Source organism: Ranitomeya imitator, chromosome 1, assembly GCF_032444005.1.
Source record: "Ranitomeya imitator isolate aRanImi1 chromosome 1, aRanImi1.pri, whole genome shotgun sequence".
Lineage (NCBI taxonomy): Eukaryota > Metazoa > Chordata > Amphibia > Anura > Dendrobatidae > Ranitomeya > Ranitomeya imitator.
In genome coordinates, this window is record NC_091282.1 from 76288246 (window position 1) to 76310341 (window position 22096).

The 22096-nt window shown below is 60.4% G+C and overlaps 22 non-coding genes across 22 annotated transcripts; all 22 read right to left on the bottom strand.

Moving 5' to 3' along the window:
- Window positions 1-531: 531 nt before the first annotated feature.
- Window positions 532-695, bottom strand: LOC138660309 (U1 spliceosomal RNA). Its single transcript, XR_011317769.1, has one exon. It is a non-coding gene; the product is annotated as a U1 spliceosomal RNA (small nuclear RNA).
- An 813-nt stretch (window positions 696-1508) lies between these two features.
- On the bottom strand, window positions 1509-1672 carry LOC138660368 (U1 spliceosomal RNA). Its single transcript, XR_011317819.1, has one exon. It is a non-coding gene; the product is annotated as a U1 spliceosomal RNA (small nuclear RNA).
- An 813-nt stretch (window positions 1673-2485) lies between these two features.
- LOC138660382 (U1 spliceosomal RNA) lies at window positions 2486-2649 on the bottom strand. The gene has a single exon (XR_011317832.1). It is a non-coding gene; the product is annotated as a U1 spliceosomal RNA (small nuclear RNA).
- An 813-nt stretch (window positions 2650-3462) lies between these two features.
- On the bottom strand, window positions 3463-3626 carry LOC138660352 (U1 spliceosomal RNA). Its single transcript, XR_011317806.1, has one exon. It is a non-coding gene; the product is annotated as a U1 spliceosomal RNA (small nuclear RNA).
- An 813-nt stretch (window positions 3627-4439) lies between these two features.
- LOC138660310 (U1 spliceosomal RNA) lies at window positions 4440-4603 on the bottom strand. The gene has a single exon (XR_011317770.1). It is a non-coding gene; the product is annotated as a U1 spliceosomal RNA (small nuclear RNA).
- An 813-nt stretch (window positions 4604-5416) lies between these two features.
- Window positions 5417-5580, bottom strand: LOC138660311 (U1 spliceosomal RNA). Its single transcript, XR_011317771.1, has one exon. It is a non-coding gene; the product is annotated as a U1 spliceosomal RNA (small nuclear RNA).
- Window positions 5581-6393: 813 nt separating this feature from the next.
- Window positions 6394-6557, bottom strand: LOC138660312 (U1 spliceosomal RNA). Its single transcript, XR_011317772.1, has one exon. It is a non-coding gene; the product is annotated as a U1 spliceosomal RNA (small nuclear RNA).
- An 813-nt stretch (window positions 6558-7370) lies between these two features.
- Window positions 7371-7534, bottom strand: LOC138660314 (U1 spliceosomal RNA). The gene has a single exon (XR_011317773.1). It is a non-coding gene; the product is annotated as a U1 spliceosomal RNA (small nuclear RNA).
- Window positions 7535-8347: 813 nt separating this feature from the next.
- On the bottom strand, window positions 8348-8511 carry LOC138660315 (U1 spliceosomal RNA). Its single transcript, XR_011317774.1, has one exon. It is a non-coding gene; the product is annotated as a U1 spliceosomal RNA (small nuclear RNA).
- Window positions 8512-9324: 813 nt separating this feature from the next.
- Window positions 9325-9488, bottom strand: LOC138660316 (U1 spliceosomal RNA). The gene has a single exon (XR_011317775.1). It is a non-coding gene; the product is annotated as a U1 spliceosomal RNA (small nuclear RNA).
- An 813-nt stretch (window positions 9489-10301) lies between these two features.
- On the bottom strand, window positions 10302-10465 carry LOC138660353 (U1 spliceosomal RNA). The gene has a single exon (XR_011317807.1). It is a non-coding gene; the product is annotated as a U1 spliceosomal RNA (small nuclear RNA).
- Window positions 10466-11278: 813 nt separating this feature from the next.
- LOC138660317 (U1 spliceosomal RNA) lies at window positions 11279-11442 on the bottom strand. Its single transcript, XR_011317776.1, has one exon. It is a non-coding gene; the product is annotated as a U1 spliceosomal RNA (small nuclear RNA).
- Window positions 11443-12255: 813 nt separating this feature from the next.
- Window positions 12256-12419, bottom strand: LOC138660355 (U1 spliceosomal RNA). The gene has a single exon (XR_011317808.1). It is a non-coding gene; the product is annotated as a U1 spliceosomal RNA (small nuclear RNA).
- Window positions 12420-13232: 813 nt separating this feature from the next.
- LOC138660318 (U1 spliceosomal RNA) lies at window positions 13233-13396 on the bottom strand. The gene has a single exon (XR_011317777.1). It is a non-coding gene; the product is annotated as a U1 spliceosomal RNA (small nuclear RNA).
- An 813-nt stretch (window positions 13397-14209) lies between these two features.
- On the bottom strand, window positions 14210-14373 carry LOC138660320 (U1 spliceosomal RNA). Its single transcript, XR_011317778.1, has one exon. It is a non-coding gene; the product is annotated as a U1 spliceosomal RNA (small nuclear RNA).
- An 813-nt stretch (window positions 14374-15186) lies between these two features.
- On the bottom strand, window positions 15187-15350 carry LOC138660322 (U1 spliceosomal RNA). Its single transcript, XR_011317779.1, has one exon. It is a non-coding gene; the product is annotated as a U1 spliceosomal RNA (small nuclear RNA).
- Window positions 15351-16163: 813 nt separating this feature from the next.
- LOC138660323 (U1 spliceosomal RNA) lies at window positions 16164-16327 on the bottom strand. The gene has a single exon (XR_011317780.1). It is a non-coding gene; the product is annotated as a U1 spliceosomal RNA (small nuclear RNA).
- An 813-nt stretch (window positions 16328-17140) lies between these two features.
- Window positions 17141-17304, bottom strand: LOC138660324 (U1 spliceosomal RNA). Its single transcript, XR_011317781.1, has one exon. It is a non-coding gene; the product is annotated as a U1 spliceosomal RNA (small nuclear RNA).
- An 813-nt stretch (window positions 17305-18117) lies between these two features.
- LOC138660325 (U1 spliceosomal RNA) lies at window positions 18118-18281 on the bottom strand. Its single transcript, XR_011317782.1, has one exon. It is a non-coding gene; the product is annotated as a U1 spliceosomal RNA (small nuclear RNA).
- An 813-nt stretch (window positions 18282-19094) lies between these two features.
- Window positions 19095-19258, bottom strand: LOC138660326 (U1 spliceosomal RNA). The gene has a single exon (XR_011317783.1). It is a non-coding gene; the product is annotated as a U1 spliceosomal RNA (small nuclear RNA).
- Window positions 19259-20071: 813 nt separating this feature from the next.
- On the bottom strand, window positions 20072-20235 carry LOC138660327 (U1 spliceosomal RNA). The gene has a single exon (XR_011317784.1). It is a non-coding gene; the product is annotated as a U1 spliceosomal RNA (small nuclear RNA).
- An 813-nt stretch (window positions 20236-21048) lies between these two features.
- Window positions 21049-21212, bottom strand: LOC138660328 (U1 spliceosomal RNA). Its single transcript, XR_011317785.1, has one exon. It is a non-coding gene; the product is annotated as a U1 spliceosomal RNA (small nuclear RNA).
- Between the last annotated feature and the right edge of the window lie 884 nt (window positions 21213-22096).

Sequence of the window (22096 nt, forward strand, 5' to 3'; positions counted from 1 at the left end):
CTGCGCTGGCCTGAGAACATGCTGTAGACAGCTCGAGCTCCAGCTGCCGGCACCCTCTCATGACTCACTCATCTCCGCTCAAGAGGATGCACGCTGGAGGAGGCTCAAGGGCAGGAGGAGCAAACCGCAGATAGCTGCGCACCAGCGGCCCACTCACAGCTCCAGCTCCAGCCCCAAGGCTGTGAGATGGGGATGCTGCAGGTGCCCTCCCGCGAGCATGCCCGCCTGCACCTGCAGACAAGCAGAGCAAGCCATGTCGTCACCAAGTCAACGAGATGCAAGCGACTTGCTCAATCCCCACCAGCCGGGGGTGGGGGGGTCAAAAAGGGCCAAAGTGTCGAGCAAAGGCAACAACCTCAAACCAACCAAGAAACAATAAACAAAGCATAGCAGCGACACAGGGAAGGTGGCATCCTTCCCCCACAAGGGGGAGCCAAAGGCCACGTCTGCCCGCTGCTTGGAGCTTTTCTCCAAAGCATCGCTTCGGCTCAGCAGAGCATCTTTTGTGTTCTGTCTTTGACCATAGGAAATCAGGGGAAAGCGCGAACGCAGTCCCCCACTACCACAAATTATGCAGTCGAGTTTCCCGCATTTGGGGAAATCGCAGGGGTCAGCACACCCGGAGTGCAATGGATGAGCCTCACCCTGGGAGAACCACCTTAGTGATCATGGTATCTCCCCTGCCAGGTAAGTATGAGTTGGGGCCCGCCGGCCCGACGAGCGCCCCTCCGACGCAGCTCCCCAACATCGCGGAGTCTCGTGCCCGAAAGGGAGGGGGTGGGGGGTGGCGTTCGGCACAGACCGCACGGAGGCTCCTCGAGTGGGAGGCGCCGGTCGCTCCCGACGCGGCTGACGCCCACTCCGACCCCCCACAGGGCAGGCCGAGCTCAAGTCAAAAGCCGCCCAAGATGCACAGCAGCAGCCTGAGTCATTTGCATATAGGAGCCTCGGCTCCGCCCCAGCCTCGCGTCACGTTGCTGCGCTGGCCTGAGAACATGCTGTAGACAGCTCGAGCTCCAGCTGCCGGCACCCTCTCATGACTCACTCATCTCCGCTCAAGAGGATGCACGCTGGAGGAGGCTCAAGGGCAGGAGGAGCAAACCGCAGATAGCTGCGCACCAGCGGCCCACTCACAGCTCCAGCTCCAGCCCCAAGGCTGTGAGATGGGGATGCTGCAGGTGCCCTCCCGCGAGCATGCCCGCCTGCACCTGCAGACAAGCAGAGCAAGCCATGTCGTCACCAAGTCAACGAGATGCAAGCGACTTGCTCAATCCCCACCAGCCGGGGGTGGGGGGGTCAAAAAGGGCCAAAGTGTCGAGCAAAGGCAACAACCTCAAACCAACCAAGAAACAATAAACAAAGCATAGCAGCGACACAGGGAAGGTGGCATCCTTCCCCCACAAGGGGGAGCCAAAGGCCACGTCTGCCCGCTGCTTGGAGCTTTTCTCCAAAGCATCGCTTCGGCTCAGCAGAGCATCTTTTGTGTTCTGTCTTTGACCATAGGAAATCAGGGGAAAGCGCGAACGCAGTCCCCCACGACCACAAATTATGCAGTCGAGTTCCCCGCATTTGGGGAAATCGCAGGGGTCAGCACACCCGGAGTGCAATGGATGAGCCTCACCCTGGGAGAACCACCTTAGTGATCATGGTATCTCCCCTGCCAGGTAAGTATGAGTTGGGGCCCGCCGGCCCGACGAGCGCCCCTCCGACGCAGCTCCCCAACATCGCGGAGTCTCGTGCCCGAAAGGGAGGGGGTGGGGGGTGGCGTTCGGCACAGACCGCACGGAGGCTCCTCGAGTGGGAGGCGCCGGTCGCTCCCGACGCGGCTGACGCCCACTCCGACCCCCCACAGGGCAGGCCGAGCTCAAGTCAAAAGCCGCCCAAGATGCACAGCAGCAGCCTGAGTCATTTGCATATAGGAGCCTCGGCTCCGCCCCAGCCTCGCGTCACGTTGCTGCGCTGGCCTGAGAACATGCTGTAGACAGCTCGAGCTCCAGCTGCCGGCACCCTCTCATGACTCACTCATCTCCGCTCAAGAGGATGCACGCTGGAGGAGGCTCAAGGGCAGGAGGAGCAAACCGCAGATAGCTGCGCACCAGCGGCCCACTCACAGCTCCAGCTCCAGCCCCAAGGCTGTGAGATGGGGATGCTGCAGGTGCCCTCCCGCGAGCATGCCCGCCTGCACCTGCAGACAAGCAGAGCAAGCCATGTCGTCACCAAGTCAACGAGATGCAAGCGACTTGCTCAATCCCCACCAGCCGGGGGTGGGGGGGTCAAAAAGGGCCAAAGTGTCGAGCAAAGGCAACAACCTCAAACCAACCAAGAAACAATAAACAAAGCATAGCAGCGACACAGGGAAGGTGGCATCCTTCCCCCACAAGGGGGAGCCAAAGGCCACGTCTGCCCGCTGCTTGGAGCTTTTCTCCAAAGCATCGCTTCGGCTCAGCAGAGCATCTTTTGTGTTCTGTCTTTGACCATAGGAAATCAGGGGAAAGCGCGAACGCAGTCCCTCACGACCACAAATTATGCAGTCGAGTTTCCCGCATTTGGGGAAATCGCAGGGGTCAGCACACCCGGAGTGCAATGGATGAGCCTCACCCTGGGAGAACCACCTTAGTGATCATGGTATCTCCCCTGCCAGGTAAGTATGAGTTGGGGCCCGCCGGCCCGACGAGCGCCCCTCCGACGCAGCTCCCCAACATCGCGGAGTCTCGTGCCCGAAAGGGAGGGGGTGGGGGGTGGCGTTCGGCACAGACCGCACGGAGGCTCCTCGAGTGGGAGGCGCCGGTCGCTCCCGACGCGGCTGACGCCCACTCCGACCCCCCACAGGGCAGGCCGAGCTCAAGTCAAAAGCCGCCCAAGATGCACAGCAGCAGCCTGAGTCATTTGCATATAGGAGCCTCGGCTCCGCCCCAGCCTCGCGTCACGTTGCTGCGCTGGCCTGAGAACATGCTGTAGACAGCTCGAGCTCCAGCTGCCGGCACCCTCTCATGACTCACTCATCTCCGCTCAAGAGGATGCACGCTGGAGGAGGCTCAAGGGCAGGAGGAGCAAACCGCAGATAGCTGCGCACCAGCGGCCCACTCACAGCTCCAGCTCCAGCCCCAAGGCTGTGAGATGGGGATGCTGCAGGTGCCCTCCCGCGAGCATGCCCGCCTGCACCTGCAGACAAGCAGAGCAAGCCATGTCGTCACCAAGTCAACGAGATGCAAGCGACTTGCTCAATCCCCACCAGCCGGGGGTGGGGGGGTCAAAAAGGGCCAAAGTGTCGAGCAAAGGCAACAACCTCAAACCAACCAAGAAACAATAAACAAAGCATAGCAGCGACACAGGGAAGGTGGCATCCTTCCCCCACAAGGGGGAGCCAAAGGCCACGTCTGCCCGCTGCTTGGAGCTTTTCTCCAAAGCATCGCTTCGGCTCAGCAGAGCATCTTTTGTGTTCTGTCTTTGACCATAGGAAATCAGGGGAAAGCGCGAACGCAGTCCCCCACGACCACAAATTATGCAGTCGAGTTTCCCGCATTTGGGGAAATCGCAGGGGTCAGCACACCCGGAGTGCAATGGATGAGCCTCACCCTGGGAGAACCACCTTAGTGATCATGGTATCTCCCCTGCCAGGTAAGTATGAGTTGGGGCCCGCCGGCCCGACGAGCGCCCCTCCGACGCAGCTCCCCAACATCGCGGAGTCTCGTGCCCGAAAGGGAGGGGGTGGGGGGTGGCGTTCGGCACAGACCGCACGGAGGCTCCTCGAGTGGGAGGCGCCGGTCGCTCCCGACGCGGCTGACGCCCACTCCGACCCCCCACAGGGCAGGCCGAGCTCAAGTCAAAAGCCGCCCAAGATGCACAGCAGCAGCCTGAGTCATTTGCATATAGGAGCCTCGGCTCCGCCCCAGCCTCGCGTCACGTTGCTGCGCTGGCCTGAGAACATGCTGTAGACAGCTCGAGCTCCAGCTGCCGGCACCCTCTCATGACTCACTCATCTCCGCTCAAGAGGATGCACGCTGGAGGAGGCTCAAGGGCAGGAGGAGCAAACCGCAGATAGCTGCGCACCAGCGGCCCACTCACAGCTCCAGCTCCAGCCCCAAGGCTGTGAGATGGGGATGCTGCAGGTGCCCTCCCGCGAGCATGCCCGCCTGCACCTGCAGACAAGCAGAGCAAGCCATGTCGTCACCAAGTCAACGAGATGCAAGCGACTTGCTCAATCCCCACCAGCCGGGGGTGGGGGGGTCAAAAAGGGCCAAAGTGTCGAGCAAAGGCAACAACCTCAAACCAACCAAGAAACAATAAACAAAGCATAGCAGCGACACAGGGAAGGTGGCATCCTTCCCCCACAAGGGGGAGCCAAAGGCCACGTCTGCCCGCTGCTTGGAGCTTTTCTCCAAAGCATCGCTTCGGCTCAGCAGAGCATCTTTTGTGTTCTGTCTTTGACCATAGGAAATCAGGGGAAAGCGCGAACGCAGTCCCCCACTACCACAAATTATGCAGTCGAGTTTCCCGCATTTGGGGAAATCGCAGGGGTCAGCACACCCGGAGTGCAATGGATGAGCCTCACCCTGGGAGAACCACCTTAGTGATCATGGTATCTCCCCTGCCAGGTAAGTATGAGTTGGGGCCCGCCGGCCCGACGAGCGCCCCTCCGACGCAGCTCCCCAACATCGCGGAGTCTCGTGCCCGAAAGGGAGGGGGTGGGGGGTGGCGTTCGGCACAGACCGCACGGAGGCTCCTCGAGTGGGAGGCGCCGGTCGCTCCCGACGCGGCTGACGCCCACTCCGACCCCCCACAGGGCAGGCCGAGCTCAAGTCAAAAGCCGCCCAAGATGCACAGCAGCAGCCTGAGTCATTTGCATATAGGAGCCTCGGCTCCGCCCCAGCCTCGCGTCACGTTGCTGCGCTGGCCTGAGAACATGCTGTAGACAGCTCGAGCTCCAGCTGCCGGCACCCTCTCATGACTCACTCATCTCCGCTCAAGAGGATGCACGCTGGAGGAGGCTCAAGGGCAGGAGGAGCAAACCGCAGATAGCTGCGCACCAGCGGCCCACTCACAGCTCCAGCTCCAGCCCCAAGGCTGTGAGATGGGGATGCTGCAGGTGCCCTCCCGCGAGCATGCCCGCCTGCACCTGCAGACAAGCAGAGCAAGCCATGTCGTCACCAAGTCAACGAGATGCAAGCGACTTGCTCAATCCCCACCAGCCGGGGGTGGGGGGGTCAAAAAGGGCCAAAGTGTCGAGCAAAGGCAACAACCTCAAACCAACCAAGAAACAATAAACAAAGCATAGCAGCGACACAGGGAAGGTGGCATCCTTCCCCCACAAGGGGGAGCCAAAGGCCACGTCTGCCCGCTGCTTGGAGCTTTTCTCCAAAGCATCGCTTCGGCTCAGCAGAGCATCTTTTGTGTTCTGTCTTTGACCATAGGAAATCAGGGGAAAGCGCGAACGCAGTCCCCCACTACCACAAATTATGCAGTCGAGTTTCCCGCATTTGGGGAAATCGCAGGGGTCAGCACACCCGGAGTGCAATGGATGAGCCTCACCCTGGGAGAACCACCTTAGTGATCATGGTATCTCCCCTGCCAGGTAAGTATGAGTTGGGGCCCGCCGGCCCGACGAGCGCCCCTCCGACGCAGCTCCCCAACATCGCGGAGTCTCGTGCCCGAAAGGGAGGGGGTGGGGGGTGGCGTTCGGCACAGACCGCACGGAGGCTCCTCGAGTGGGAGGCGCCGGTCGCTCCCGACGCGGCTGACGCCCACTCCGACCCCCCACAGGGCAGGCCGAGCTCAAGTCAAAAGCCGCCCAAGATGCACAGCAGCAGCCTGAGTCATTTGCATATAGGAGCCTCGGCTCCGCCCCAGCCTCGCGTCACGTTGCTGCGCTGGCCTGAGAACATGCTGTAGACAGCTCGAGCTCCAGCTGCCGGCACCCTCTCATGACTCACTCATCTCCGCTCAAGAGGATGCACGCTGGAGGAGGCTCAAGGGCAGGAGGAGCAAACCGCAGATAGCTGCGCACCAGCGGCCCACTCACAGCTCCAGCTCCAGCCCCAAGGCTGTGAGATGGGGATGCTGCAGGTGCCCTCCCGCGAGCATGCCCGCCTGCACCTGCAGACAAGCAGAGCAAGCCATGTCGTCACCAAGTCAACGAGATGCAAGCGACTTGCTCAATCCCCACCAGCCGGGGGTGGGGGGGTCAAAAAGGGCCAAAGTGTCGAGCAAAGGCAACAACCTCAAACCAACCAAGAAACAATAAACAAAGCATAGCAGCGACACAGGGAAGGTGGCATCCTTCCCCCACAAGGGGGAGCCAAAGGCCACGTCTGCCCGCTGCTTGGAGCTTTTCTCCAAAGCATCGCTTCGGCTCAGCAGAGCATCTTTTGTGTTCTGTCTTTGACCATAGGAAATCAGGGGAAAGCGCGAACGCAGTCCCCCACTACCACAAATTATGCAGTCGAGTTTCCCGCATTTGGGGAAATCGCAGGGGTCAGCACACCCGGAGTGCAATGGATGAGCCTCACCCTGGGAGAACCACCTTAGTGATCATGGTATCTCCCCTGCCAGGTAAGTATGAGTTGGGGCCCGCCGGCCCGACGAGCGCCCCTCCGACGCAGCTCCCCAACATCGCGGAGTCTCGTGCCCGAAAGGGAGGGGGTGGGGGGTGGCGTTCGGCACAGACCGCACGGAGGCTCCTCGAGTGGGAGGCGCCGGTCGCTCCCGACGCGGCTGACGCCCACTCCGACCCCCCACAGGGCAGGCCGAGCTCAAGTCAAAAGCCGCCCAAGATGCACAGCAGCAGCCTGAGTCATTTGCATATAGGAGCCTCGGCTCCGCCCCAGCCTCGCGTCACGTTGCTGCGCTGGCCTGAGAACATGCTGTAGACAGCTCGAGCTCCAGCTGCCGGCACCCTCTCATGACTCACTCATCTCCGCTCAAGAGGATGCACGCTGGAGGAGGCTCAAGGGCAGGAGGAGCAAACCGCAGATAGCTGCGCACCAGCGGCCCACTCACAGCTCCAGCTCCAGCCCCAAGGCTGTGAGATGGGGATGCTGCAGGTGCCCTCCCGCGAGCATGCCCGCCTGCACCTGCAGACAAGCAGAGCAAGCCATGTCGTCACCAAGTCAACGAGATGCAAGCGACTTGCTCAATCCCCACCAGCCGGGGGTGGGGGGGTCAAAAAGGGCCAAAGTGTCGAGCAAAGGCAACAACCTCAAACCAACCAAGAAACAATAAACAAAGCATAGCAGCGACACAGGGAAGGTGGCATCCTTCCCCCACAAGGGGGAGCCAAAGGCCACGTCTGCCCGCTGCTTGGAGCTTTTCTCCAAAGCATCGCTTCGGCTCAGCAGAGCATCTTTTGTGTTCTGTCTTTGACCATAGGAAATCAGGGGAAAGCGCGAACGCAGTCCCCCACTACCACAAATTATGCAGTCGAGTTTCCCGCATTTGGGGAAATCGCAGGGGTCAGCACACCCGGAGTGCAATGGATGAGCCTCACCCTGGGAGAACCACCTTAGTGATCATGGTATCTCCCCTGCCAGGTAAGTATGAGTTGGGGCCCGCCGGCCCGACGAGCGCCCCTCCGACGCAGCTCCCCAACATCGCGGAGTCTCGTGCCCGAAAGGGAGGGGGTGGGGGGTGGCGTTCGGCACAGACCGCACGGAGGCTCCTCGAGTGGGAGGCGCCGGTCGCTCCCGACGCGGCTGACGCCCACTCCGACCCCCCACAGGGCAGGCCGAGCTCAAGTCAAAAGCCGCCCAAGATGCACAGCAGCAGCCTGAGTCATTTGCATATAGGAGCCTCGGCTCCGCCCCAGCCTCGCGTCACGTTGCTGCGCTGGCCTGAGAACATGCTGTAGACAGCTCGAGCTCCAGCTGCCGGCACCCTCTCATGACTCACTCATCTCCGCTCAAGAGGATGCACGCTGGAGGAGGCTCAAGGGCAGGAGGAGCAAACCGCAGATAGCTGCGCACCAGCGGCCCACTCACAGCTCCAGCTCCAGCCCCAAGGCTGTGAGATGGGGATGCTGCAGGTGCCCTCCCGCGAGCATGCCCGCCTGCACCTGCAGACAAGCAGAGCAAGCCATGTCGTCACCAAGTCAACGAGATGCAAGCGACTTGCTCAATCCCCACCAGCCGGGGGTGGGGGGGTCAAAAAGGGCCAAAGTGTCGAGCAAAGGCAACAACCTCAAACCAACCAAGAAACAATAAACAAAGCATAGCAGCGACACAGGGAAGGTGGCATCCTTCCCCCACAAGGGGGAGCCAAAGGCCACGTCTGCCCGCTGCTTGGAGCTTTTCTCCAAAGCATCGCTTCGGCTCAGCAGAGCATCTTTTGTGTTCTGTCTTTGACCATAGGAAATCAGGGGAAAGCGCGAACGCAGTCCCCCACTACCACAAATTATGCAGTCGAGTTTCCCGCATTTGGGGAAATCGCAGGGGTCAGCACACCCGGAGTGCAATGGATGAGCCTCACCCTGGGAGAACCACCTTAGTGATCATGGTATCTCCCCTGCCAGGTAAGTATGAGTTGGGGCCCGCCGGCCCGACGAGCGCCCCTCCGACGCAGCTCCCCAACATCGCGGAGTCTCGTGCCCGAAAGGGAGGGGGTGGGGGGTGGCGTTCGGCACAGACCGCACGGAGGCTCCTCGAGTGGGAGGCGCCGGTCGCTCCCGACGCGGCTGACGCCCACTCCGACCCCCCACAGGGCAGGCCGAGCTCAAGTCAAAAGCCGCCCAAGATGCACAGCAGCAGCCTGAGTCATTTGCATATAGGAGCCTCGGCTCCGCCCCAGCCTCGCGTCACGTTGCTGCGCTGGCCTGAGAACATGCTGTAGACAGCTCGAGCTCCAGCTGCCGGCACCCTCTCATGACTCACTCATCTCCGCTCAAGAGGATGCACGCTGGAGGAGGCTCAAGGGCAGGAGGAGCAAACCGCAGATAGCTGCGCACCAGCGGCCCACTCACAGCTCCAGCTCCAGCCCCAAGGCTGTGAGATGGGGATGCTGCAGGTGCCCTCCCGCGAGCATGCCCGCCTGCACCTGCAGACAAGCAGAGCAAGCCATGTCGTCACCAAGTCAACGAGATGCAAGCGACTTGCTCAATCCCCACCAGCCGGGGGTGGGGGGGTCAAAAAGGGCCAAAGTGTCGAGCAAAGGCAACAACCTCAAACCAACCAAGAAACAATAAACAAAGCATAGCAGCGACACAGGGAAGGTGGCATCCTTCCCCCACAAGGGGGAGCCAAAGGCCACGTCTGCCCGCTGCTTGGAGCTTTTCTCCAAAGCATCGCTTCGGCTCAGCAGAGCATCTTTTGTGTTCTGTCTTTGACCATAGGAAATCAGGGGAAAGCGCGAACGCAGTCCCCCACTACCACAAATTATGCAGTCGAGTTTCCCGCATTTGGGGAAATCGCAGGGGTCAGCACACCCGGAGTGCAATGGATGAGCCTCACCCTGGGAGAACCACCTTAGTGATCATGGTATCTCCCCTGCCAGGTAAGTATGAGTTGGGGCCCGCCGGCCCGACGAGCGCCCCTCCGACGCAGCTCCCCAACATCGCGGAGTCTCGTGCCCGAAAGGGAGGGGGTGGGGGGTGGCGTTCGGCACAGACCGCACGGAGGCTCCTCGAGTGGGAGGCGCCGGTCGCTCCCGACGCGGCTGACGCCCACTCCGACCCCCCACAGGGCAGGCCGAGCTCAAGTCAAAAGCCGCCCAAGATGCACAGCAGCAGCCTGAGTCATTTGCATATAGGAGCCTCGGCTCCGCCCCAGCCTCGCGTCACGTTGCTGCGCTGGCCTGAGAACATGCTGTAGACAGCTCGAGCTCCAGCTGCCGGCACCCTCTCATGACTCACTCATCTCCGCTCAAGAGGATGCACGCTGGAGGAGGCTCAAGGGCAGGAGGAGCAAACCGCAGATAGCTGCGCACCAGCGGCCCACTCACAGCTCCAGCTCCAGCCCCAAGGCTGTGAGATGGGGATGCTGCAGGTGCCCTCCCGCGAGCATGCCCGCCTGCACCTGCAGACAAGCAGAGCAAGCCATGTCGTCACCAAGTCAACGAGATGCAAGCGACTTGCTCAATCCCCACCAGCCGGGGGTGGGGGGGTCAAAAAGGGCCAAAGTGTCGAGCAAAGGCAACAACCTCAAACCAACCAAGAAACAATAAACAAAGCATAGCAGCGACACAGGGAAGGTGGCATCCTTCCCCCACAAGGGGGAGCCAAAGGCCACGTCTGCCCGCTGCTTGGAGCTTTTCTCCAAAGCATCGCTTCGGCTCAGCAGAGCATCTTTTGTGTTCTGTCTTTGACCATAGGAAATCAGGGGAAAGCGCGAACGCAGTCCCCCACGACCACAAATTATGCAGTCGAGTTTCCCGCATTTGGGGAAATCGCAGGGGTCAGCACACCCGGAGTGCAATGGATGAGCCTCACCCTGGGAGAACCACCTTAGTGATCATGGTATCTCCCCTGCCAGGTAAGTATGAGTTGGGGCCCGCCGGCCCGACGAGCGCCCCTCCGACGCAGCTCCCCAACATCGCGGAGTCTCGTGCCCGAAAGGGAGGGGGTGGGGGGTGGCGTTCGGCACAGACCGCACGGAGGCTCCTCGAGTGGGAGGCGCCGGTCGCTCCCGACGCGGCTGACGCCCACTCCGACCCCCCACAGGGCAGGCCGAGCTCAAGTCAAAAGCCGCCCAAGATGCACAGCAGCAGCCTGAGTCATTTGCATATAGGAGCCTCGGCTCCGCCCCAGCCTCGCGTCACGTTGCTGCGCTGGCCTGAGAACATGCTGTAGACAGCTCGAGCTCCAGCTGCCGGCACCCTCTCATGACTCACTCATCTCCGCTCAAGAGGATGCACGCTGGAGGAGGCTCAAGGGCAGGAGGAGCAAACCGCAGATAGCTGCGCACCAGCGGCCCACTCACAGCTCCAGCTCCAGCCCCAAGGCTGTGAGATGGGGATGCTGCAGGTGCCCTCCCGCGAGCATGCCCGCCTGCACCTGCAGACAAGCAGAGCAAGCCATGTCGTCACCAAGTCAACGAGATGCAAGCGACTTGCTCAATCCCCACCAGCCGGGGGTGGGGGGGTCAAAAAGGGCCAAAGTGTCGAGCAAAGGCAACAACCTCAAACCAACCAAGAAACAATAAACAAAGCATAGCAGCGACACAGGGAAGGTGGCATCCTTCCCCCACAAGGGGGAGCCAAAGGCCACGTCTGCCCGCTGCTTGGAGCTTTTCTCCAAAGCATCGCTTCGGCTCAGCAGAGCATCTTTTGTGTTCTGTCTTTGACCATAGGAAATCAGGGGAAAGCGCGAACGCAGTCCCCCACTACCACAAATTATGCAGTCGAGTTTCCCGCATTTGGGGAAATCGCAGGGGTCAGCACACCCGGAGTGCAATGGATGAGCCTCACCCTGGGAGAACCACCTTAGTGATCATGGTATCTCCCCTGCCAGGTAAGTATGAGTTGGGGCCCGCCGGCCCGACGAGCGCCCCTCCGACGCAGCTCCCCAACATCGCGGAGTCTCGTGCCCGAAAGGGAGGGGGTGGGGGGTGGCGTTCGGCACAGACCGCACGGAGGCTCCTCGAGTGGGAGGCGCCGGTCGCTCCCGACGCGGCTGACGCCCACTCCGACCCCCCACAGGGCAGGCCGAGCTCAAGTCAAAAGCCGCCCAAGATGCACAGCAGCAGCCTGAGTCATTTGCATATAGGAGCCTCGGCTCCGCCCCAGCCTCGCGTCACGTTGCTGCGCTGGCCTGAGAACATGCTGTAGACAGCTCGAGCTCCAGCTGCCGGCACCCTCTCATGACTCACTCATCTCCGCTCAAGAGGATGCACGCTGGAGGAGGCTCAAGGGCAGGAGGAGCAAACCGCAGATAGCTGCGCACCAGCGGCCCACTCACAGCTCCAGCTCCAGCCCCAAGGCTGTGAGATGGGGATGCTGCAGGTGCCCTCCCGCGAGCATGCCCGCCTGCACCTGCAGACAAGCAGAGCAAGCCATGTCGTCACCAAGTCAACGAGATGCAAGCGACTTGCTCAATCCCCACCAGCCGGGGGTGGGGGGGTCAAAAAGGGCCAAAGTGTCGAGCAAAGGCAACAACCTCAAACCAACCAAGAAACAATAAACAAAGCATAGCAGCGACACAGGGAAGGTGGCATCCTTCCCCCACAAGGGGGAGCCAAAGGCCACGTCTGCCCGCTGCTTGGAGCTTTTCTCCAAAGCATCGCTTCGGCTCAGCAGAGCATCTTTTGTGTTCTGTCTTTGACCATAGGAAATCAGGGGAAAGCGCGAACGCAGTCCCCCACGACCACAAATTATGCAGTCGAGTTTCCCGCATTTGGGGAAATCGCAGGGGTCAGCACACCCGGAGTGCAATGGATGAGCCTCACCCTGGGAGAACCACCTTAGTGATCATGGTATCTCCCCTGCCAGGTAAGTATGAGTTGGGGCCCGCCGTCCCGACGAGCGCCCCTCCGACGCAGCTCCCCAACATCGCGGAGTCTCGTGCCCGAAAGGGAGGGGGTGGGGGGTGGCGTTCGGCACAGACCGCACGGAGGCTCCTCGAGTGGGAGGCGCCGGTCGCTCCCGACGCGGCTGACGCCCACTCCGACCCCCCACAGGGCAGGCCGAGCTCAAGTCAAAAGCCGCCCAAGATGCACAGCAGCAGCCTGAGTCATTTGCATATAGGAGCCTCGGCTCCGCCCCAGCCTCGCGTCACGTTGCTGCGCTGGCCTGAGAACATGCTGTAGACAGCTCGAGCTCCAGCTGCCGGCACCCTCTCATGACTCACTCATCTCCGCTCAAGAGGATGCACGCTGGAGGAGGCTCAAGGGCAGGAGGAGCAAACCGCAGATAGCTGCGCACCAGCGGCCCACTCACAGCTCCAGCTCCAGCCCCAAGGCTGTGAGATGGGGATGCTGCAGGTGCCCTCCCGCGAGCATGCCCGCCTGCACCTGCAGACAAGCAGAGCAAGCCATGTCGTCACCAAGTCAACGAGATGCAAGCGACTTGCTCAATCCCCACCAGCCGGGGGTGGGGGGGTCAAAAAGGGCCAAAGTGTCGAGCAAAGGCAACAACCTCAAACCAACCAAGAAACAATAAACAAAGCATAGCAGCGACACAGGGAAGGTGGCATCCTTCCCCCACAAGGGGGAGCCAAAGGCCACGTCTGCCCGCTGCTTGGAGCTTTTCTCCAAAGCATCGCTTCGGCTCAGCAGAGCATCTTTTGTGTTCTGTCTTTGACCATAGGAAATCAGGGGAAAGCGCGAACGCAGTCCCCCACTACCACAAATTATGCAGTCGAGTTTCCCGCATTTGGGGAAATCGCAGGGGTCAGCACACCCGGAGTGCAATGGATGAGCCTCACCCTGGGAGAACCACCTTAGTGATCATGGTATCTCCCCTGCCAGGTAAGTATGAGTTGGGGCCCGCCGGCCCGACGAGCGCCCCTCCGACGCAGCTCCCCAACATCGCGGAGTCTCGTGCCCGAAAGGGAGGGGGTGGGGGGTGGCGTTCGGCACAGACCGCACGGAGGCTCCTCGAGTGGGAGGCGCCGGTCGCTCCCGACGCGGCTGACGCCCACTCCGACCCCCCACAGGGCAGGCCGAGCTCAAGTCAAAAGCCGCCCAAGATGCACAGCAGCAGCCTGAGTCATTTGCATATAGGAGCCTCGGCTCCGCCCCAGCCTCGCGTCACGTTGCTGCGCTGGCCTGAGAACATGCTGTAGACAGCTCGAGCTCCAGCTGCCGGCACCCTCTCATGACTCACTCATCTCCGCTCAAGAGGATGCACGCTGGAGGAGGCTCAAGGGCAGGAGGAGCAAACCGCAGATAGCTGCGCACCAGCGGCCCACTCACAGCTCCAGCTCCAGCCCCAAGGCTGTGAGATGGGGATGCTGCAGGTGCCCTCCCGCGAGCATGCCCGCCTGCACCTGCAGACAAGCAGAGCAAGCCATGTCGTCACCAAGTCAACGAGATGCAAGCGACTTGCTCAATCCCCACCAGCCGGGGGTGGGGGGGTCAAAAAGGGCCAAAGTGTCGAGCAAAGGCAACAACCTCAAACCAACCAAGAAACAATAAACAAAGCATAGCAGCGACACAGGGAAGGTGGCATCCTTCCCCCACAAGGGGGAGCCAAAGGCCACGTCTGCCCGCTGCTTGGAGCTTTTCTCCAAAGCATCGCTTCGGCTCAGCAGAGCATCTTTTGTGTTCTGTCTTTGACCATAGGAAATCAGGGGAAAGCGCGAACGCAGTCCCCCACTACCACAAATTATGCAGTCGAGTTTCCCGCATTTGGGGAAATCGCAGGGGTCAGCACACCCGGAGTGCAATGGATGAGCCTCACCCTGGGAGAACCACCTTAGTGATCATGGTATCTCCCCTGCCAGGTAAGTATGAGTTGGGGCCCGCCGGCCCGACGAGCGCCCCTCCGACGCAGCTCCCCAACATCGCGGAGTCTCGTGCCCGAAAGGGAGGGGGTGGGGGGTGGCGTTCGGCACAGACCGCACGGAGGCTCCTCGAGTGGGAGGCGCCGGTCGCTCCCGACGCGGCTGACGCCCACTCCGACCCCCCACAGGGCAGGCCGAGCTCAAGTCAAAAGCCGCCCAAGATGCACAGCAGCAGCCTGAGTCATTTGCATATAGGAGCCTCGGCTCCGCCCCAGCCTCGCGTCACGTTGCTGCGCTGGCCTGAGAACATGCTGTAGACAGCTCGAGCTCCAGCTGCCGGCACCCTCTCATGACTCACTCATCTCCGCTCAAGAGGATGCACGCTGGAGGAGGCTCAAGGGCAGGAGGAGCAAACCGCAGATAGCTGCGCACCAGCGGCCCACTCACAGCTCCAGCTCCAGCCCCAAGGCTGTGAGATGGGGATGCTGCAGGTGCCCTCCCGCGAGCATGCCCGCCTGCACCTGCAGACAAGCAGAGCAAGCCATGTCGTCACCAAGTCAACGAGATGCAAGCGACTTGCTCAATCCCCACCAGCCGGGGGTGGGGGGGTCAAAAAGGGCCAAAGTGTCGAGCAAAGGCAACAACCTCAAACCAACCAAGAAACAATAAACAAAGCATAGCAGCGACACAGGGAAGGTGGCATCCTTCCCCCACAAGGGGGAGCCAAAGGCCACGTCTGCCCGCTGCTTGGAGCTTTTCTCCAAAGCATCGCTTCGGCTCAGCAGAGCATCTTTTGTGTTCTGTCTTTGACCATAGGAAATCAGGGGAAAGCGCGAACGCAGTCCCCCACTACCACAAATTATGCAGTCGAGTTTCCCGCATTTGGGGAAATCGCAGGGGTCAGCACACCCGGAGTGCAATGGATGAGCCTCACCCTGGGAGAACCACCTTAGTGATCATGGTATCTCCCCTGCCAGGTAAGTATGAGTTGGGGCCCGCCGGCCCGACGAGCGCCCCTCCGACGCAGCTCCCCAACATCGCGGAGTCTCGTGCCCGAAAGGGAGGGGGTGGGGGGTGGCGTTCGGCACAGACCGCACGGAGGCTCCTCGAGTGGGAGGCGCCGGTCGCTCCCGACGCGGCTGACGCCCACTCCGACCCCCCACAGGGCAGGCCGAGCTCAAGTCAAAAGCCGCCCAAGATGCACAGCAGCAGCCTGAGTCATTTGCATATAGGAGCCTCGGCTCCGCCCCAGCCTCGCGTCACGTTGCTGCGCTGGCCTGAGAACATGCTGTAGACAGCTCGAGCTCCAGCTGCCGGCACCCTCTCATGACTCACTCATCTCCGCTCAAGAGGATGCACGCTGGAGGAGGCTCAAGGGCAGGAGGAGCAAACCGCAGATAGCTGCGCACCAGCGGCCCACTCACAGCTCCAGCTCCAGCCCCAAGGCTGTGAGATGGGGATGCTGCAGGTGCCCTCCCGCGAGCATGCCCGCCTGCACCTGCAGACAAGCAGAGCAAGCCATGTCGTCACCAAGTCAACGAGATGCAAGCGACTTGCTCAATCCCCACCAGCCGGGGGTGGGGGGGTCAAAAAGGGCCAAAGTGTCGAGCAAAGGCAACAACCTCAAACCAACCAAGAAACAATAAACAAAGCATAGCAGCGACACAGGGAAGGTGGCATCCTTCCCCCACAAGGGGGAGCCAAAGGCCACGTCTGCCCGCTGCTTGGAGCTTTTCTCCAAAGCATCGCTTCGGCTCAGCAGAGCATCTTTTGTGTTCTGTCTTTGACCATAGGAAATCAGGGGAAAGCGCGAACGCAGTCCCCCACTACCACAAATTATGCAGTCGAGTTTCCCGCATTTGGGGAAATCGCAGGGGTCAGCACACCCGGAGTGCAATGGATGAGCCTCACCCTGGGAGAACCACCTTAGTGATCATGGTATCTCCCCTGCCAGGTAAGTATGAGTTGGGGCCCGCCGGCCCGACGAGCGCCCCTCCGACGCAGCTCCCCAACATCGCGGAGTCTCGTGCCCGAAAGGGAGGGGGTGGGGGGTGGCGTTCGGCACAGACCGCACGGAGGCTCCTCGAGTGGGAGGCGCCGGTCGCTCCCGACGCGGCTGACGCCCACTCCGACCCCCCACAGGGCAGGCCGAGCTCAAGTCAAAAGCCGCCCAAGATGCACAGCAGCAGCCTGAGTCATTTGCATATAGGAGCCTCGGCTCCGCCCCAGCCTCGCGTCACGTTGCTGCGCTGGCCTGAGAACATGCTGTAGACAGCTCGAGCTCCAGCTGCCGGCACCCTCTCATGACTCACTCATCTCCGCTCAAGAGGATGCACGCTGGAGGAGGCTCAAGGGCAGGAGGAGCAAACCGCAGATAGCTGCGCACCAGCGGCCCACTCACAGCTCCAGCTCCAGCCCCAAGGCTGTGAGATGGGGATGCTGCAGGTGCCCTCCCGCGAGCATGCCCGCCTGCACCTGCAGACAAGCAGAGCAAGCCATGTCGTCACCAAGTCAACGAGATGCAAGCGACTTGCTCAATCCCCACCAGCCGGGGGTGGGGGGGTCAAAAAGGGCCAAAGTGTCGAGCAAAGGCAACAACCTCAAACCAACCAAGAAACAATAAACAAAGCATAGCAGCGACACAGGGAAGGTGGCATCCTTCCCCCACAAGGGGGAGCCAAAGGCCACGTCTGCCCGCTGCTTGGAGCTTTTCTCCAAAGCATCGCTTCGGCTCAGCAGAGCATCTTTTGTGTTCTGTCTTTGACCATAGGAAATCAGGGGAAAGCGCGAACGCAGTCCCCCACTACCACAAATTATGCAGTCGAGTTTCCCGCATTTGGGGAAATCGCAGGGGTCAGCACACCCGGAGTGCAATGGATGAGCCTCACCCTGGGAGAACCACCTTAGTGATCATGGTATCTCCCCTGCCAGGTAAGTATGAGTTGGGGCCCGCCGGCCCGACGAGCGCCCCTCCGACGCAGCTCCCCAACATCGCGGAGTCTCGTGCCCGAAAGGGAGGGGGTGGGGGGTGGCGTTCGGCACAGACCGCACGGAGGCTCCTCGAGTGGGAGGCGCCGGTCGCTCCCGACGCGGCTGACGCCCACTCCGACCCCCCACAGGGCAGGCCGAGCTCAAGTCAAAAGCCGCCCAAGATGCACAGCAGCAGCCTGAGTCATTTGCATATAGGAGCCTCGGCTCCGCCCCAGCCTCGCGTCACGTTGCTGCGCTGGCCTGAGAACATGCTGTAGACAGCTCGAGCTCCAGCTGCCGGCACCCTCTCATGACTCACTCATCTCCGCTCAAGAGGATGCACGCTGGAGGAGGCTCAAGGGCAGGAGGAGCAAACCGCAGATAGCTGCGCACCAGCGGCCCACTCACAGCTCCAGCTCCAGCCCCAAGGCTGTGAGATGGGGATGCTGCAGGTGCCCTCCCGCGAGCATGCCCGCCTGCACCTGCAGACAAGCAGAGCAAGCCATGTCGTCACCAAGTCAACGAGATGCAAGCGACTTGCTCAATCCCCACCAGCCGGGGGTGGGGGGGTCAAAAAGGGCCAAAGTGTCGAGCAAAGGCAACAACCTCAAACCAACCAAGAAACAATAAACAAAGCATAGCAGCGACACAGGGAAGGTGGCATCCTTCCCCCACAAGGGGGAGCCAAAGGCCACGTCTGCCCGCTGCTTGGAGCTTTTCTCCAAAGCATCGCTTCGGCTCAGCAGAGCATCTTTTGTGTTCTGTCTTTGACCATAGGAAATCAGGGGAAAGCGCGAACGCAGTCCCCCACTACCACAAATTATGCAGTCGAGTTTCCCGCATTTGGGGAAATCGCAGGGGTCAGCACACCCGGAGTGCAATGGATGAGCCTCACCCTGGGAGAACCACCTTAGTGATCATGGTATCTCCCCTGCCAGGTAAGTATGAGTTGGGGCCCGCCGGCCCGACGAGCGCCCCTCCGACGCAGCTCCCCAACATCGCGGAGTCTCGTGCCCGAAAGGGAGGGGGTGGGGGGTGGCGTTCGGCACAGACCGCACGGAGGCTCCTCGAGTGGGAGGCGCCGGTCGCTCCCGACGCGGCTGACGCCCACTCCGACCCCCCACAGGGCAGGCCGAGCTCAAGTCAAAAGCCGCCCAAGATGCACAGCAGCAGCCTGAGTCATTTGCATATAGGAGCCTCGGCTCCGCCCCAGCCTCGCGTCACGTTGCTGCGCTGGCCTGAGAACATGCTGTAGACAGCTCGAGCTCCAGCTGCCGGCACCCTCTCATGACTCACTCATCTCCGCTCAAGAGGATGCACGCTGGAGGAGGCTCAAGGGCAGGAGGAGCAAACCGCAGATAGCTGCGCACCAGCGGCCCACTCACAGCTCCAGCTCCAGCCCCAAGGCTGTGAGATGGGGATGCTGCAGGTGCCCTCCCGCGAGCATGCCCGCCTGCACCTGCAGACAAGCAGAGCAAGCCATGTCGTCACCAAGTCAACGAGATGCAAGCGACTTGCTCAATCCCCACCAGCCGGGGGTGGGGGGGTCAAAAAGGGCCAAAGTGTCGAGCAAAGGCAACAACCTCAAACCAACCAAGAAACAATAAACAAAGCATAGCAGCGACACAGGGAAGGTGGCATCCTTCCCCCACAAGGGGGAGCCAAAGGCCACGTCTGCCCGCTGCTTGGAGCTTTTCTCCAAAGCATCGCTTCGGCTCAGCAGAGCATCTTTTGTGTTCTGTCTTTGACCATAGGAAATCAGGGGAAAGCGCGAACGCAGTCCCCCACTACCACAAATTATGCAGTCGAGTTTCCCGCATTTGGGGAAATCGCAGGGGTCAGCACACCCGGAGTGCAATGGATGAGCCTCACCCTGGGAGAACCACCTTAGTGATCATGGTATCTCCCCTGCCAGGTAAGTATGAGTTGGGGCCCGCCGGCCCGACGAGCGCCCCTCCGACGCAGCTCCCCAACATCGCGGAGTCTCGTGCCCGAAAGGGAGGGGGTGGGGGGTGGCGTTCGGCACAGACCGCACGGAGGCTCCTCGAGTGGGAGGCGCCGGTCGCTCCCGACGCGGCTGACGCCCACTCCGACCCCCCACAGGGCAGGCCGAGCTCAAGTCAAAAGCCGCCCAAGATGCACAGCAGCAGCCTGAGTCATTTGCATATAGGAGCCTCGGCTCCGCCCCAGCCTCGCGTCACGTTGCTGCGCTGGCCTGAGAACATGCTGTAGACAGCTCGAGCTCCAGCTGCCGGCACCCTCTCATGACTCACTCATCTCCGCTCAAGAGGATGCACGCTGGAGGAGGCTCAAGGGCAGGAGGAGCAAACCGCAGATAGCTGCGCACCAGCGGCCCACTCACAGCTCCAGCTCCAGCCCCAAGGCTGTGAGATGGGGATGCTGCAGGTGCCCTCCCGCGAGCATGCCCGCCTGCACCTGCAGACAAGCAGAGCAAGCCATGTCGTCACCAAGTCAACGAGATGCAAGCGACTTGCTCAATCCCCACCAGCCGGGGGTGGGGGGGTCAAAAAGGGCCAAAGTGTCGAGCAAAGGCAACAACCTCAAACCAACCAAGAAACAATAAACAAAGCATAGCAGCGACACAGGGAAGGTGGCATCCTTCCCCCACAAGGGGGAGCCAAAGGCCACGTCTGCCCGCTGCTTGGAGCTTTTCTCCAAAGCATCGCTTCGGCTCAGCAGAGCATCTTTTGTGTTCTGTCTTTGACCATAGGAAATCAGGGGAAAGCGCGAACGCAGTCCCCCACTACCACAAATTATGCAGTCGAGTTTCCCGCATTTGGGGAAATCGCAGGGGTCAGCACACCCGGAGTGCAATGGATGAGCCTCACCCTGGGAGAACCACCTTAGTGATCATGGTATCTCCCCTGCCAGGTAAGTATGAGTTGGGGCCCGCCGGCCCGACGAGCGCCCCTCCGACGCAGCTCCCCAACATCGCGGAGTCTCGTGCCCGAAAGGGAGGGGGTGGGGGGTGGCGTTCGGCACAGACCGCACGGAGGCTCCTCGAGTGGGAGGCGCCGGTCGCTCCCGACGCGGCTGACGCCCACTCCGACCCCCCACAGGGCAGGCCGAGCTCAAGTCAAAAGCCGCCCAAGATGCACAGCAGCAGCCTGAGTCATTTGCATATAGGAGCCTCGGCTCCGCCCCAGCCTCGCGTCACGTTGCTGCGCTGGCCTGAGAACATGCTGTAGACAGCTCGAGCTCCAGCTGCCGGCACCCTCTCATGACTCACTCATCTCCGCTCAAGAGGATGCACGCTGGAGGAGGCTCAAGGGCAGGAGGAGCAAACCGCAGATAGCTGCGCACCAGCGGCCCACTCACAGCTCCAGCTCCAGCCCCAAGGCTGTGAGATGGGGATGCTGCAGGTGCCCTCCCGCGAGCATGCCCGCCTGCACCTGCAGACAAGCAGAGCAAGCCATGTCGTCACCAAGTCAACGAGATGCAAGCGACTTGCTCAATCCCCACCAGCCGGGGGTGGGGGGGTCAAAAAGGGCCAAAGTGTCGAGCAAAGGCAACAACCTCAAACCAACCAAGAAACAATAAACAAAGCATAGCAGCGACACAGGGAAGGTGGCATCCTTCCCCCACAAGGGGGAGCCAAAGGCCACGTCTGCCCGCTGCTTGGAGCTTTTCTCCAAAGCATCGCTTCGGCTCAGCAGAGCATCTTTTGTGTTCTGTCTTTGACCATAGGAAATCAGGGGAAAGCGCGAACGCAGTCCCCCACTACCACAAATTATGCAGTCGAGTTTCCCGCATTTGGGGAAATCGCAGGGGTCAGCACACCCGGAGTGCAATGGATGAGCCTCACCCTGGGAGAACCACCTTAGTGATCATGGTATCTCCCCTGCCAGGTAAGTATGAGTTGGGGCCCGCCGGCCCGACGAGCGCCCCTCCGACGCAGCTCCCCAACATCGCGGAGTCTCGTGCCCGAAAGGGAGGGGGTGGGGGGTGGCGTTCGGCACAGACCGCACGGAGGCTCTTAGTCACTTTCATGATAGATTCAGAAACATATCTTAACATTTGTATGTAACAATCATGAATATGTGGATTTTTTATGCTAATGTTATTGAGGCTTCATCTCATTTTGAATGTCATAATAATATTCAATCCATTTTTCGTGAGAGTCTGTACCTATGCTGTTTGCTGTCATGTCTCTCCACCCTATATCCACACCTGGTACAATGATTGCAATTATCAAGGAACATAGTATAAATGTAAGTCATGTGGTCATTTGTGACCTTGGTCATTTTCGTGCAACTTACCCAAGTGCAACTTCTTAAGTGCACATTTCCGAATTAGACCAGAATTGAACCAGAAGGGAACAGAATGGAATGCAAGGTAAGAGCTACATAGCTAGAACTTAGACTACAACAAACAGCTTGACAGCGCAACTATAGTGCAAACAAACTTTAATTAACTATTGGTGTCTCCTATTTTAATTACTTACTTTGCTTTATCTTAAACACCTAGACTCCCTTAGAACTTATATTGTCATTTGTGTTTGATGGCACCCTCCAATCAACAAACTATCACAAATTCATTTGCCCCTTAAATCCCATATACATTCACCGACCAATCCAGTATTTGTTGAAGTTAAAAATCTATATTCAACCAATGACCACACTGGCGCTGCACATATATAAAGAGAAGAGGAGGTACAAGAAAGCAGCTGGTATTTAGACAGAAGTTGTGCTGACCTCTGTCAATAAATTGAGCACAAATAATCAGCTTTGAAAATACCGC